The 12,622-nt window shown below is 45.1% G+C and overlaps 2 protein-coding genes across 13 annotated transcripts in view; one reads left to right on the plus strand and one right to left on the minus strand.

Moving 5' to 3' along the window:
• Positions 1-9,626, minus strand: part of SIPA1L1 (signal induced proliferation associated 1 like 1) — a 203,295-nt gene extending 193,669 nt beyond the window's left edge. For 7 of the 12 annotated variants that reach the window (XM_068684108.1, XM_068684113.1, XM_068684112.1 and 4 more), the window contains exon 1: positions 9,454-9,626. The gene's annotated coding sequence lies outside the window, so the exon portion shown is untranslated. Of the gene's footprint in view, positions 1-9,222; positions 9,299-9,453 lie in introns of all 12 variants that reach the window. The other 5 variants (XM_068684109.1, XM_068684102.1, XM_068684106.1 and 2 more) reach the window with 2 other exon arrangements.
• The window catches only part of LOC137857503 (disintegrin and metalloproteinase domain-containing protein 20-like), a 371,501-nt gene that overhangs the window by 55,494 nt on the left and 303,385 nt on the right, over positions 1-12,622 (plus strand). The gene's annotated exons all lie outside the window — the stretch shown is intronic.

A 12,622-nucleotide genomic window follows, 5' to 3' on the forward strand; every position in this document is an offset into this window, starting at 1 on the left:
TGGCAAAATTGCTTTGAATCTCAACCACCGAAAGGTTTTTGTACCTCCGTTATCAGCAACAAGAAAATAGTGTAACACAGAAACCAACCACTATTTAAGGGTATTTTGCATTATACTGCGCACACAATTACTTCATTTTCAGAAGCACTATTAAAAGCCAACATTAAACGACTTTAGCTGCAAGCACATAACACCCACATACTACAGCAGAGCCAGAAGCTTTTATTGCCACCTGTAAAACGTTACTGAAATACTGCAGCACTGTGCCCCAAGTCCTTTTCTTTCTCCGTGTAAAAAACTGAACGTGAAAGACCACACAACCAGGCACACCGCCTATGCTATCCGAGCATTCTGATCGGATAGGAACAGTAAAGATTGAATTCATAGCTCAGTTTTAAGTAAGAATTAATTAAAACTCTTAAGCTGTGCTCAGGTCAATATGCTCGCATGTTTACTAACAGTTTCCACAGGAAACCTCACCTTGCTGCTGCAAGCAAGTAGCTGCACTACAAAGACAGAGCTCTGGCCACGTTTTCCAGCGATGCTGTAAAGGAAACTAGTCATTCTGGAGAGAGGCATGATTCAAATTTAACAAACTCGACAATTTAAGCAGTTAGCTTCCTCTGTACTGAGCTGTGCAGATTCTTCTCCCCCCTCCCTTCAAACAGATCTTCAATTCTTACCTCATTTTAAGCTAGCATCAGACATCTTTGAACCCTTCTTTTTCTGAATTATAACACTCAGGGAAAAAGAAAAGAGATGGAAAAACAGAAGATACAGTTCACAGATCACATGGCTTCAGCTAGAGTATTTAAACACAATTACAAAATTCTCCTTTTTCAGTATTGTTATCTACCAAAGCATACATATCAACCATGCTTATTCTGGATGCTTTGACACCACCTTAAAGGAAGCTCATCACCCTGCCAGAAGTCTTTTCATTCTCCACATCAGAACAACCAACAACTGTAAGCCAAACAACATTACAACATTTACAGTTCCTCCAACTCTGAAAACAGCTTCTTACATCTAAGTAGTCACTGGTCTAACAAGTATCCTCCACCCCAGCTTCCCTAAGATTCACATCACTACCCTCCAACCTGTTCCAAACAAGTAAATAATCAAAACGCGATTTACCTGAAATCTGTTAGCTCTCCATTCTATCCACTTTTTATCCAAGTTTTACCCTTGTTAACGCTAATTACCTCTTCCTATTAAGAGAAAATGAAAGACGAAATAGGGATTTTATCTACAGATACAAATTCCTTCTTCATCCTCTCCATAATTTCTCTCCCTATACCCATTTGTGAGGCCAGTCTTTTTTTAGCCCAAAGTCACTTAATCACTTGCACCAAGACCCTGAAGAAACTCGTCACCTAAAGTAAGACTACATCATAGCTGGGAGTATTTGACAACTACCATATATATATATATATAAAGCACAAGTTTTCAAGAAAAATAAGGAAGAACAAAAGTCTCCCTCATCCAACACTTCAGGTATTTTCTATCTCTACACATTTCGTACTTTTACAGGAAGCAGCATTTACCTTGCTTATGATTTCTTTTTCACATGGCCAGTTTTGCACAACTGCTAAGTAGTTGTTCTCAATAAGACTGACACATTTCCCCCCTGATTTTCAGGAGAGATGCATTATCTGTAGTCAAAGAGCACGTTCACAACATTTGCAATCTTGCCCTTGGCAGGCAGAAAGTTGTTGGCAGTTTGAGGTAAGTCATTACTCTTAAAATCCAAGAACAAAAGATACTTCAACTATGCAAGACTGGAAAGCCTCAGTTCAGCTGCTGAGGTATGTATGTAAGCTCTGACTTACAAACTAAAAAACTAAGATTTAATGAAGCCAGCAATCAGCAGATAATGACTAACTTCTGTTAAAATAACAGTGATGAGCACCCTCTGCAGCATTTAATTACTACTTATTACCATACCTTTGTCTCACTCAAGATGTTCTTTAAATTACTAACAAATTTGAAAGTCTTTACTACATCAACAGTACATATACAAATGATTAAATCTGAAAAATACAGCACTGTTGCACGTTCATGCCCAATTTTAATGCTGTTGTTTGGAGTCAGAATAACCTATTCTCTGGTTTCTGAATGTATCTAGCATATTAATCAACCTTGTGGTTTTTTTCTGGGTGAAAGCAAAAGTAAACTATTATCATAGCTTATTTGAAACAAAAAAGTCCTGACAATTTTAACATATATATATATATACGATATATAGCTCTACAGATCCAGGCTTTACCTAGATAGGGCAGCAACTGTATAGCAAGGCAAGAATTAACTTACGGCTCCCAAATTATTCCATGGAGCTTCTCATATAGTTATAATTGCAGAATGAAAGTGTCTGTCTTGGGAAGTTCTCCAGAAGATCAGCAGCCATTCATTTCCCTGTACAGACATGCTCTAAAAACCCACAGAACTCAAAATCCCAGAGAGGCCCTTCCAATTCAGCAAGAATAGCATGTTTTGAGATTATACTGCCATTTGCCGTGTTTGTATTTACCAAAGGCATCCTAACGAGGATTCCCCTCACAGTCTTTCTGTATGGCAATGAGACGAACAGTACGAAATTCAGGACATGATGGGAATTTCCAGTGTTAAGTCAAGTACACGGCAGCGACTACCCTGTAGGATGCTGCAGAAATCAACCGGGGGGGTGAATGTTAAAACAGCCCAGCTTCCTGTCAGCACGGCCTTCCTCAACAACTGCAAAGGAAGGGAAAGAGTGAAGAAAAACACATCCAAGGGAAGCCCAACTAAGTAAATAGCTTTTACATAAGTATCGCCTTTCTGTTCTCACTTCTAAATATTTGCGTTAGCAAAAGTTGAGGGAAAGCATCAGGTTTCCCTCTTTATTCAGGCTGCTGTCGGATCAATACAGTGGAGTCTATTGAACTGCTTTATTATGATTCATGCAACAAGCTGTTAAATACATTTGCAAAGTAAAAGATCACTGCCAGTGTCACATCATTCATAAAGATAAGATTATTTTTAAAGACACAGGAATGTTCAAGAATAACTTCCTTCTGCAGAGCTGCACATTCCTTCAGCATGGACCGAAGGCACAAAATGCAAATTCACCCTTTCCAACTTGCGAAGGATCGACAGATTGGTGGAAGCCTCAGCTGCATCCAGCAGACACAGGGAAGGCCCTCCAAGGCTCACCTGGTGGGGTCTATTTGGCACATGCAACAGTATTCCCCCCAAAATAGCATCAAACATTTTAGTTCTTAATAATAATATTGGTAATTCAGAAAGCAAAAATAAAAGCATTGACTACAAAGACAACAAGATTTTTAAAGGAGTTCAGAGATAAGAAACTGCAACAGCTTTTGAGTGACAGCCATGTGTTTAAGCCAGCAGTTTTTCATCTTCCATTCTTTTTCTGTACCAACACCCCACAAAGTGTAGACAAAGCCACTTTAGACTTGAATAATGTGACCAAAAAGTTGTATTTTTGCCAGAAAAATTCATCTGCAAGAGTAAGTTTGTGCTACGGTCCTGCCAGAAGACAAATGCTGAAGGTGCATACGTTTCCTCTTACACCACCTTCTTGCAGGGAAATAAATAAATAAATAAGCTCCCTTTCTCAACTGCTCACAGATAAAGGAAATCAGGTTTCCTGCCGCGGGTTTGCAACCTGAGCCAACACCAGCAAAGTGTGATCAACCCACACCAATGCAGTGCTGCGGCCTGAGCAGGAGACACAAAATGCGCTGGATACCAAAGTAAAACTGTTTTACGTTAGTCAAAAAAAAAATATATATATGTATATATATATATATATGCTATGAAGATTTTGACAGTTTTTCAGAACAGTTTAAACTGCATCTACATGAGCACCTCTAAGAGCTGCTGGAGGCCTCGGCCACCACCACTTGGCAGCGCAGAACCACAGCAGGGCCCAAGGTGGGGGCCCAGCTCATGCCTGGACAGGGCTGATCCCACACCACACAAGTCGCTCACAGATGTGTCCTGACACAGTTTTGAGTCTCCAAGGATGGAGATTCACCAAGGCCTCTCTAGGACAGTTTGGTCATTGTTTAACGATCCCCTGAATTTCTATTTTTTAAATGGTTGTTTTGGTGTGCATGAACTAGACTTCTTCTAGATGATGCCAAACTAGAAATCCCACCCCACCACCCTGAAATTCACCAAATGTGGTGAACTTCACCAAGAATGGGGGAAAAGTTGTAAAACAGAAAATTATAACCTCTTGTAAAACACCATTCACCATGAACCTGCACCGAACACTTCACATGGCTGTGTGAGGTACAGCAATGATTTGTAGCAAGAAGTAAGACCAGTATCTTCTAATAAAGCCAAAAAAGGCAATATGAAAATGTAATTTCCATTATTTCAGAAAGTCTCAAGAGTAACATAAAAATGTTCTGCAGACTATGCAACTTCTGGTGAAGTCAGCAAATGCAGATGTTTGAAAGTCCCTGTTAACTCCTCACAGAGCGCTGCTTGCACTGCCACCAGAACACCTGAGATAAGTATCAGAGCCACTGGCACGCACAAAGTCCTGCTACCACAGCAGTCTCACAGATACTATCTGTCACTATCAAAATATGTTCTGCCTTAATGCTGTTCCACATCACCTCAGCACACAGTAAGCCTGTTGTTTGCATCCAAAGCTCATAGGACAATCGTGATGCTCAGAGAGAGGAGAGCAAGCCCCTTGGCTGGTGAAATGACACCAGCCAAGCACCTCACAGATAACTGGTGTCTGTCAAGCAGGCGACAGGGCAGCTTTTCTCTCAGTTGTGCTCAATTTCTGACCCACGCTGTACAGCAGCCTGGAATAAGATGGTTTTCTGCTGGTTTTGGCTAGCTGAAGCTTTTAATCCACTGGGAACACCATCAATTAAGGACAGACGAAATGATTTCACTAAGACAAAGGCACAAGTTCAACATCAGCACATTTGTCTCACAGCACCAATAAAAGACAGCTGAAAATTAGCATTTTGAGTTTAGGAGTTGTTACCTCAAAAGATAAACAACAAAACTGAAATGAACACCACCTAGAGGCTTCTCAGCAGTGAAGGTAAACCATAAGGAATCCCCAACCACCTAGCTTCAAAAACAACTGCACCCTATATGCCAGCAGTTTATGTAAATGTTGACAAATTTGTGAACTAAAAATCAGTCTTCAAAAACACTTGACGCATTTTTAATAACATCCACCTGAAGAAAGCGTTCCTCCCTTTCCACAGGATCCGAGGCCAAAGGCAAGGGAGCATTAACAAGACTCGAACCACCTCTCAGGCCTAAGCATCAACCACAGCTCTCAGTAACTCTTCCTTTTGCACTATATTTTCACAAAACTCACATTCAGTGAAGTTGTTCTAAGCAGCCACACGTTTTTCAGAAACCTGACGTCTCTCTCCAACACAGACATCCACGTGCTGCACAAGGAACGGGCTGCTATGATTAAGTTGTGCAGAGAGATGAAGCCACGACTGGTTTTGATCCCACTAATCAAACACGGGCTTGCAAGAGAGGATCTACATATGGATTCAGAGCTCTGAAAACACTCAGTGATCACACAATTCAGCAGCTATCAAGCTCAGGAAAAGTGTTATGTTGCCACGCTCAAATGAAGTGCTCTTTAAAGCATGCTTCCATAAAGAAAACAAAGCCTTGTAAACGCTTAGTCTCACTTCGCACTTCACATAAAAGGCATGCGGTAGAATCTAAATCAAGCAACCCGCCCAGCAAACTGGTGCCACAGGATTTAAAATAAATAGACTGCGGCAGTGCCGTAATTTAAGTTTACATCTAAGAAGATGGACTTCTAAAGCCATTTTATCTGCGGTTTAATGTTCAAAACCAGTAAGATAATTGTGCAGTTTCAGTGTCTCTGCAAGTCCTAGAGTTTCCCGAAGTTCGGGGTGCAGAACTACCACCAGAGCAAACACAAACTGCTGCAGATCATGTTCACCTCGCACTGCCAGCTGCTCGAGGGTCAAGAATCAGAGCTAGTCAAAACCACAAGATTATTGTCACTCGTCTCCCCAGTGGCCATACTCTGTAGCTTTACAACCCTGCCCTCAGTTAACCATTGCTGGTAAGGCTCCAATCCCAGACAATGCCGACTGTTTCCCATTAAACGATCTCTCAACTCTCACACAGCCACAAAATCCCACTTAAAAAAACATCCAGCTTGATGGCCCTCATTCAAACATTAAACCAAACTCAGTGAAATATAAAGCTCAGACTATTTAGAAGTTGCTATTTAGAGGAATGCACTTCAAATCATGCCACTGAAGTCGCATCTCCCTGGAAACAGAAAACACAGAATATAACAATTTTTGCCCTAACTCACAGAAAGATACTTAGCACGGGATTAATTTTATGTGCTAGAATGCTTAAAGGCCTGACCTAGCCCATTTTAGAATATCCTTGTACACACTGATAAATAAGTGACCACACTTACTAGTGCTGCATTTCTGTTGTAACTTATTAACAAGAAGTTAAACCAACAGGTTACAGAATTCTCCCAAAAAAAAAAATAGAGAAAAGATTTTCTAGAGGTGATGTAAGCTAATCCCACCTCAATACCAAGGAGTGCAGCAGAAAGCAACCTTACTTCAACCGAGCCACGAGCACAGCGGCAGCTCAGCCCACGCCAGCACAAACCTTACCGCCCCTCTTGGACTGGGAGACAAGGCACTCCCACAACAGTGAGTGAAACAAAAACCTGAAAGATGAATAACAAACTAAAAGCAGAGATATGAAAGGATATGAAGAAACAGTAAAATCATGCCTTACTGGCTCCTTAATATCTAAATAAAGGAGCTGCTGAGGAATAAAAGCAATCTAAACGAGGCCAAGAAAGCCAAGGAAACAACAGATCCAACCAGTCTGCCAACGAGCCAACTCGTAGGGTCAATGAGAGTAAGTTTAAAAAACTCTGACAACATCAACATAAGGGAAACCAATGTGTGTGACTGAAACTCAGATGAGGGCAAAAGCTCTGCTGGTTTACCCCATGGGGGTATCCAGGATTTCCACCCGGCAGCAGTAAGAACTGCATAGCTCGCAGCTACCCCTGGCTGAAGGGATTAAACTACTGCTATGGAGAAAAGTCTTCCTTTTTCTTCTCTACAATGGACGTGCCACATGACAAAATAGACAGTGGAATAGAAAAGAAACTCAAGCGGGTTTCAGCCCTTTCTCTTACTCGCCTACCTCTCGTTCTCCCAACATATTTCCAATGCTGTTTTCCATAACAGAAGGAACGTGATCTTACTAAAAAACAAAATAACTAATAGGAGTATTTTATGTTCTTAACATTGGTTAATTTCAGTTTTGTTCTCCTTTCTTAGTAAAATAACATGTTCATGGCAGAACAGAAGTTCTGAAATAAACAGGAAAAAGTAAGGGATACATTTGAGATGCATTTACAAAATTGAGAGGGCAATAAGAGCTACATAAGAATGATAAGCTCTAAAGGCAGCAGCAGAATGCTATAACCATGATGAAACAACTCTCCTTGAAAACCTGAAGGGGGGGAGGAAACACAAGGGAAGCCACATTTGGACATGGGTTTTAAAACAAGAGCTATCCAGAAGTTAATCCCAAACCTTAAAATAACATTTCCAATAAAAAAAAAAAAAAAAGAAAAAGAAAAAAAAACTATTCTAACCTAGAACTAAGTATGCATGAGTGAAGTGGCAGTCAGACACTTGATTACAGAAAAAGCAGATCGTGGATTACACGTTCCCGTGCTGAATTTTTATTCCTCATTGCAGCTCCACCCTCGCCTAGCTGCGTGCCAGTGCCTACCACTACACCTGCCGGCCTTTTTAGTCAGCCCACGTTCTGCAGTCCGACAACACAATTGGAGCTGACGTCCCATTTCGCCTCTGCCTTCATGATCTAAGAGGCTCTCCGAACCACAACTGAGAGCTAAGTATGCCTATCCCAAGCAGTAATTCTGAAACTAAGCATTATATTAGCATCACTAACACCTTCATAATACACTGTTGAGCAACTAAGTGCACAGCTTTTAATCAACTGTCCATAAATAAACCCTGTTAAAACCAGGGGGGGATCTTCTTTTCCCAGTTACAATTAAATAAAAATCAATTAAAAGGAGAGATCATATTTACATAAGACATGAAACTTCAACTTTACCTGAACCGAGCACACGTGTTTTCATAAGCAAGAAAAAAAAACTCAAGTTCCCACAGTGTTTCTGGATTAATAACTGCTGTGACGTCTGATGGCCTAAGGCACGAAACCGTGACAGTGAAGCAACTCATAAATCTCTCCCTGCCATTACAATTGTCACCAAATTCTACCTCGGCCCTTTCACCTTTCTCTCCCACCTCTCCAGCGGCAGGGAAACAGAGGCTAGTTTGGGGATCTCTTCCAAATAAATATGAATGAAGTCCAGATTAGAGAAGATACGGATGCATCTCATCCAAAATACAGATGCACATCACCCAGCTAGTGCTTATAGGCACAACGCGGACAACAAAACCTGTTGTTTATACAGAAAAAGGATGTTTTGCCTTGCACAAAACCAGCTTACACCTTACACTGAAGGCAGGTGATGCTCAATTCCTGTAGTTACCGACAACGAGCGCCTCGATCGGAGCTCCCCCAGGCCGGCTGTGCTCCCCAAAGCACCCGCCAGGCTCGGTAGGCGATGTGCCACCCAGCTCCGCACACCGCCCGGCTCGGGGTGCCCAGCTCCGGGCGCACTCCAGGCTTTGCTAAAACCGCACCGCTCCAGCGCTGCGTGCCGGCCACCTCCTGAGCAGCGCATCGCTGGGAAACCCCATCTCCCCCCCAAAAATACCCCCGCGTTTCTCCCCGGGTGCGAGCACGCCTCCTCCCCCCCCCAGGCAGGCTGCTGCTGTAGCCAAGGTTACCCAAGGAGACCCTCGCCGAAGTTGCCGGGTTCCCGTTCCGCGGCGCTGCCCCCCGGCCCCGCACCGCCCCGCGCCGCTCCCGCAGGTGCGCGGCCGCCCCCCCGCACACGGCAGCACCGGCGAGCCGTAAAACGGGGGGGAAAAGCGCACCGAGTCGGCAGGGGACGGCTGCCCCCTTCTCCTCTGCCTCTCCTGCGGCTGCTCTGCCGGGTGCACCCCGCGGGGGGCTCCTGGAGCTTCCCCCGAGCCCCCCAAAAAATCTCCCCCCCCCGCCCCCCAAGCACCCAGCACGCCCCCGCCGCATTACCTAACTGCGAGCGGCACTGGGCGGCTCGGCACCGGCTGCAAGCGCCGCCGAGGCGGCTGCACACCCCACTCGCCGGCTATTAAAAAAAATAATTAAAAAAAAAAAAGTGGAAAAAAAAAAAATTCAAAGTACAACTCCCCGCGCACAGGCAAGTTACTGGCCAAGTCCTGCGTGCAGCCAGGCGGCGGGGGGGTCCCTCCCTCTGCCCTCCCGTCCCGTCCCGCCGCTCACCCCCGAAGTTGCCGCGGACCGGGCTGGGCTCGGCTGGGCTCCGGCTCCGGGTCGGGCTCGGCTCCGGCTCCGGCTCCGCGCGGCGCTCCCCGCCCGCGCCCGGGATGAGCTCAGCTCAGCCCCGCCGCACGCCGCCCGCCGCCCCGCTCCGCCCGCCCGCCGCAGCTCTCGCGAGAGGCGGGGAGGGAGAGGAGGGAGAGGCAGCGGCAGAGGGGCTGCCCCGCCGCCCGCCCCTGCGCGCTCCGGAGAGGCGGGGCGGGGGCGAGCGGCCCCCGCGCGTTGCTGAGGCAACGGCCCAAGCGCCGGGGCTGTGAGGCGACGGTGACCCCCCCCCCCATCCCGGTCTGCCTTGTGGAAACATAAATACGGACAAAAGTTAAACAGCGTGCCCGGTTATTACACACACGCACTGTGCATAGTGACCTGTGTGTGTGTGAGGCTCCTCAGCGCATGGTGACCAGGCTCCTCAGGGTGGGCCACTCTGGTGCAGGAGCTCTCTTGTCAACTTTCTGCGTTAAAATTGTGGTTTGGGCTTGTGTCGTTACATCAGATTCCAGCCTCCTGGAAACGTGTGGGAAGGAGAGTTGCTGATGCAAAGGAAGAACCTCCCAGCGCGATGCAGATAGCATTGCATCAAGCTCTTTTACTGACTAATTAAACTGAATTCCCTCTCTAGATATCCAACAAATTAGTGACATGAACAAAAAAATGAGCATACATCTCCATCACCCCCTTTTTACATCTCCATCACCCCCTTTTTTCCTACATCACCCCTTTTTCTCCTGCTGCAGTGGCCAAAATTTTAAACAAAATCAGCTGGGGGGTAGCCCTTTCTGGATACTCTGCTGGTTGTCATTACCGTCCTTGGCTGGACAGTACATTGACAATCGCAGCTAAACTGATGTAACCGAAGCTTTCCCCGAGCTGTCTCTGAAATTAGGACGCTCCAGAAATCATCTCAGATTGGGGCTGGCTGCCTTCCAGCAGCACGCAACACAGCGACAGCGAGAGTGCTGTGGCGAGCAGCTGCTCCACCGCCGAGCCGGAGCTTCACCCACGGTCACTTTCCAGGAACGTTTGGACAGTCATGACCAACAGGGTTTAAGCACGGATCCACAGGATTTGCAAGCTTTCAGAAGATGTTCCTAATGGATCTTCAGTACCGATGTCTAAATACCACAGGGTGAGGTGCTGTAGAAGTACCTGGCTGGATATCCAAAGAGCAATCGCTCTCTTACGGGTTCTTCAGTTTGAGGCTGTGACTCCAGCAGGTGTTACGGGGTCACAAAAACAGTCCCTATCGCACCTTGCATAGTAGAAGGAATGTTCTAGAGGGATGAGATGATCCCAGTGCAGCTCTGGCATGGAAGAACAGGAGAGTTAGCTGTCCAGAATCATGAATAGGAACATTTTAGGTATTGAAATGCATTTATCGTGTATCACCCAGCTGAACAGCTAAGTGTATTTTACAGAAATTAAATAGTTTCTTAATGGCAGTTCTTACAAGGGGAAGTTCAAACAGGCTTTCACTCTTCAGGTATATAAATACAGCAGAGCTGGATGTGACTATGGCATCATGGTGCACCATTGCTCAGTTTGCCCTTATCAGAAGAATTCAGCTAGCGAAGCCATCACAGCAGTGCAAGCTGTTAATGAGGCTACTGCATTCCCAGATCCTCCACACGCTTCTGACGTGTCAGATCGTAAGATGTGGGAGATGCTCACCAGGGCCGCAGAGGGAGGGAGAGGCTCTGACAGAAGGCACCAGCCCAGCTCACGCGTTATCTGAGACTCGCCCCCGGTGGAGGCCCACACCCTTGGCTGAAGCACAGGGATAGGGCTGGGCCCGGCTCCGGGGCCCCTGTGGGCTCTCCCTGAGTCCCAAGCCTAAAAGGTCGACATCCAGCCACGCAGGGCATCCTGGCATGGGGGCTGCTGTTACGAGGCTCGGCCAAGCTGCTCTCCTCGCCATGTTCTGCCTGTGCACAGTGCCTAGAGCTGCAGTGAGGGGAGCAGCAATGCTCACAAGCAACATGTGCTCTCACAGGTCTCGGGATAGCCTGAGCTGGTTTTCCTTAAGTGGAAATAAAAGCATGTTTGTGCCTTTGTAATTAAGTAATGCTAACTTGTTTCTTAGCGTGGAGAGGGATGAAGAATTTATAGAGTTTGGCTCTTCCCCATGTAAGGACACGGTCAGAATAGCAAGTCTGGAACAGTTGACTGCGTGGATACTTATCATGGAATAAGAAGGGGTTTATTCCAAAATAATTCCCATGACTCAATAATGCACAATTAATTCTAGAATAAAAGGACTCTCTTCCTTTTGATAGAGCACTTACACATAGGCCTCTGCTTGAATGGCTGTTGCAAAATGAATGAGGCACAGTCGTCGTTTCAGTTTCCCTGTGTAGACAAGCCCTAAGAGCCTTAAGAGTTTCTGAATGCTAATCCTTCTTCTGCCACTAATGTGTGTGTAACCTTAGGCAAGTCACTCCGTTTCTATTTTAATATTCTCATTTAGACGGAAAGGGAAAATGATAGTTATTTACCTCAGAGGAGTGAGGTGAGAGTAAATTAATTAACATTTATGTTGCTCTCTGAAGGTTTAGTGTTATGAAAGGGTAAGTAGTAGGACTGTTTCTGATTAGGGCTGGTCAGAGTTCCTGCAAGCGCAGGGAAAATTTGACTAAGAATCTGAACCACCCTGAAACAAAATGCATTATTTATTCATTGATGAACAATGAACATGTGAAAATTTGTATACAGCGCACTCTTCCAAGAAGGAAAGCATTACAATTTGGATATACAATGTGCCAGAAAAACAGATGAGGTAATTCACATGTAGATCATTCACAAGAGCTCAAGACCAGTGAGTTTCAGGATATGGAAAAGGTCCACGTTCTCATTCATAGTCTCAGGAAGTTAGTGTATGTTGGGAAGGTTTTAGAGTATTTTCTAGCACTATTGGCCTGAGGCTTTTAGAGGATTCTCTCTAAAATGGATCATTTCATTGATCCAGTTTACAGTACATAAATAGATACGCTGCCATAGCAAAGGACAATTTTCCTTTGGGGGCTCTGGGGACAGGAATAAGAGGCAACTTCTTTGGCCAGCTTTGGCAGAAACGGCAGTATCTTGTGAACTGTAGCTTCTCTGTTCTTTTTTCACT

This window comes from Anas acuta, chromosome 5 (assembly GCF_963932015.1).
Source record: "Anas acuta chromosome 5, bAnaAcu1.1, whole genome shotgun sequence".
NCBI lineage: Eukaryota > Metazoa > Chordata > Aves > Anseriformes > Anatidae > Anas > Anas acuta.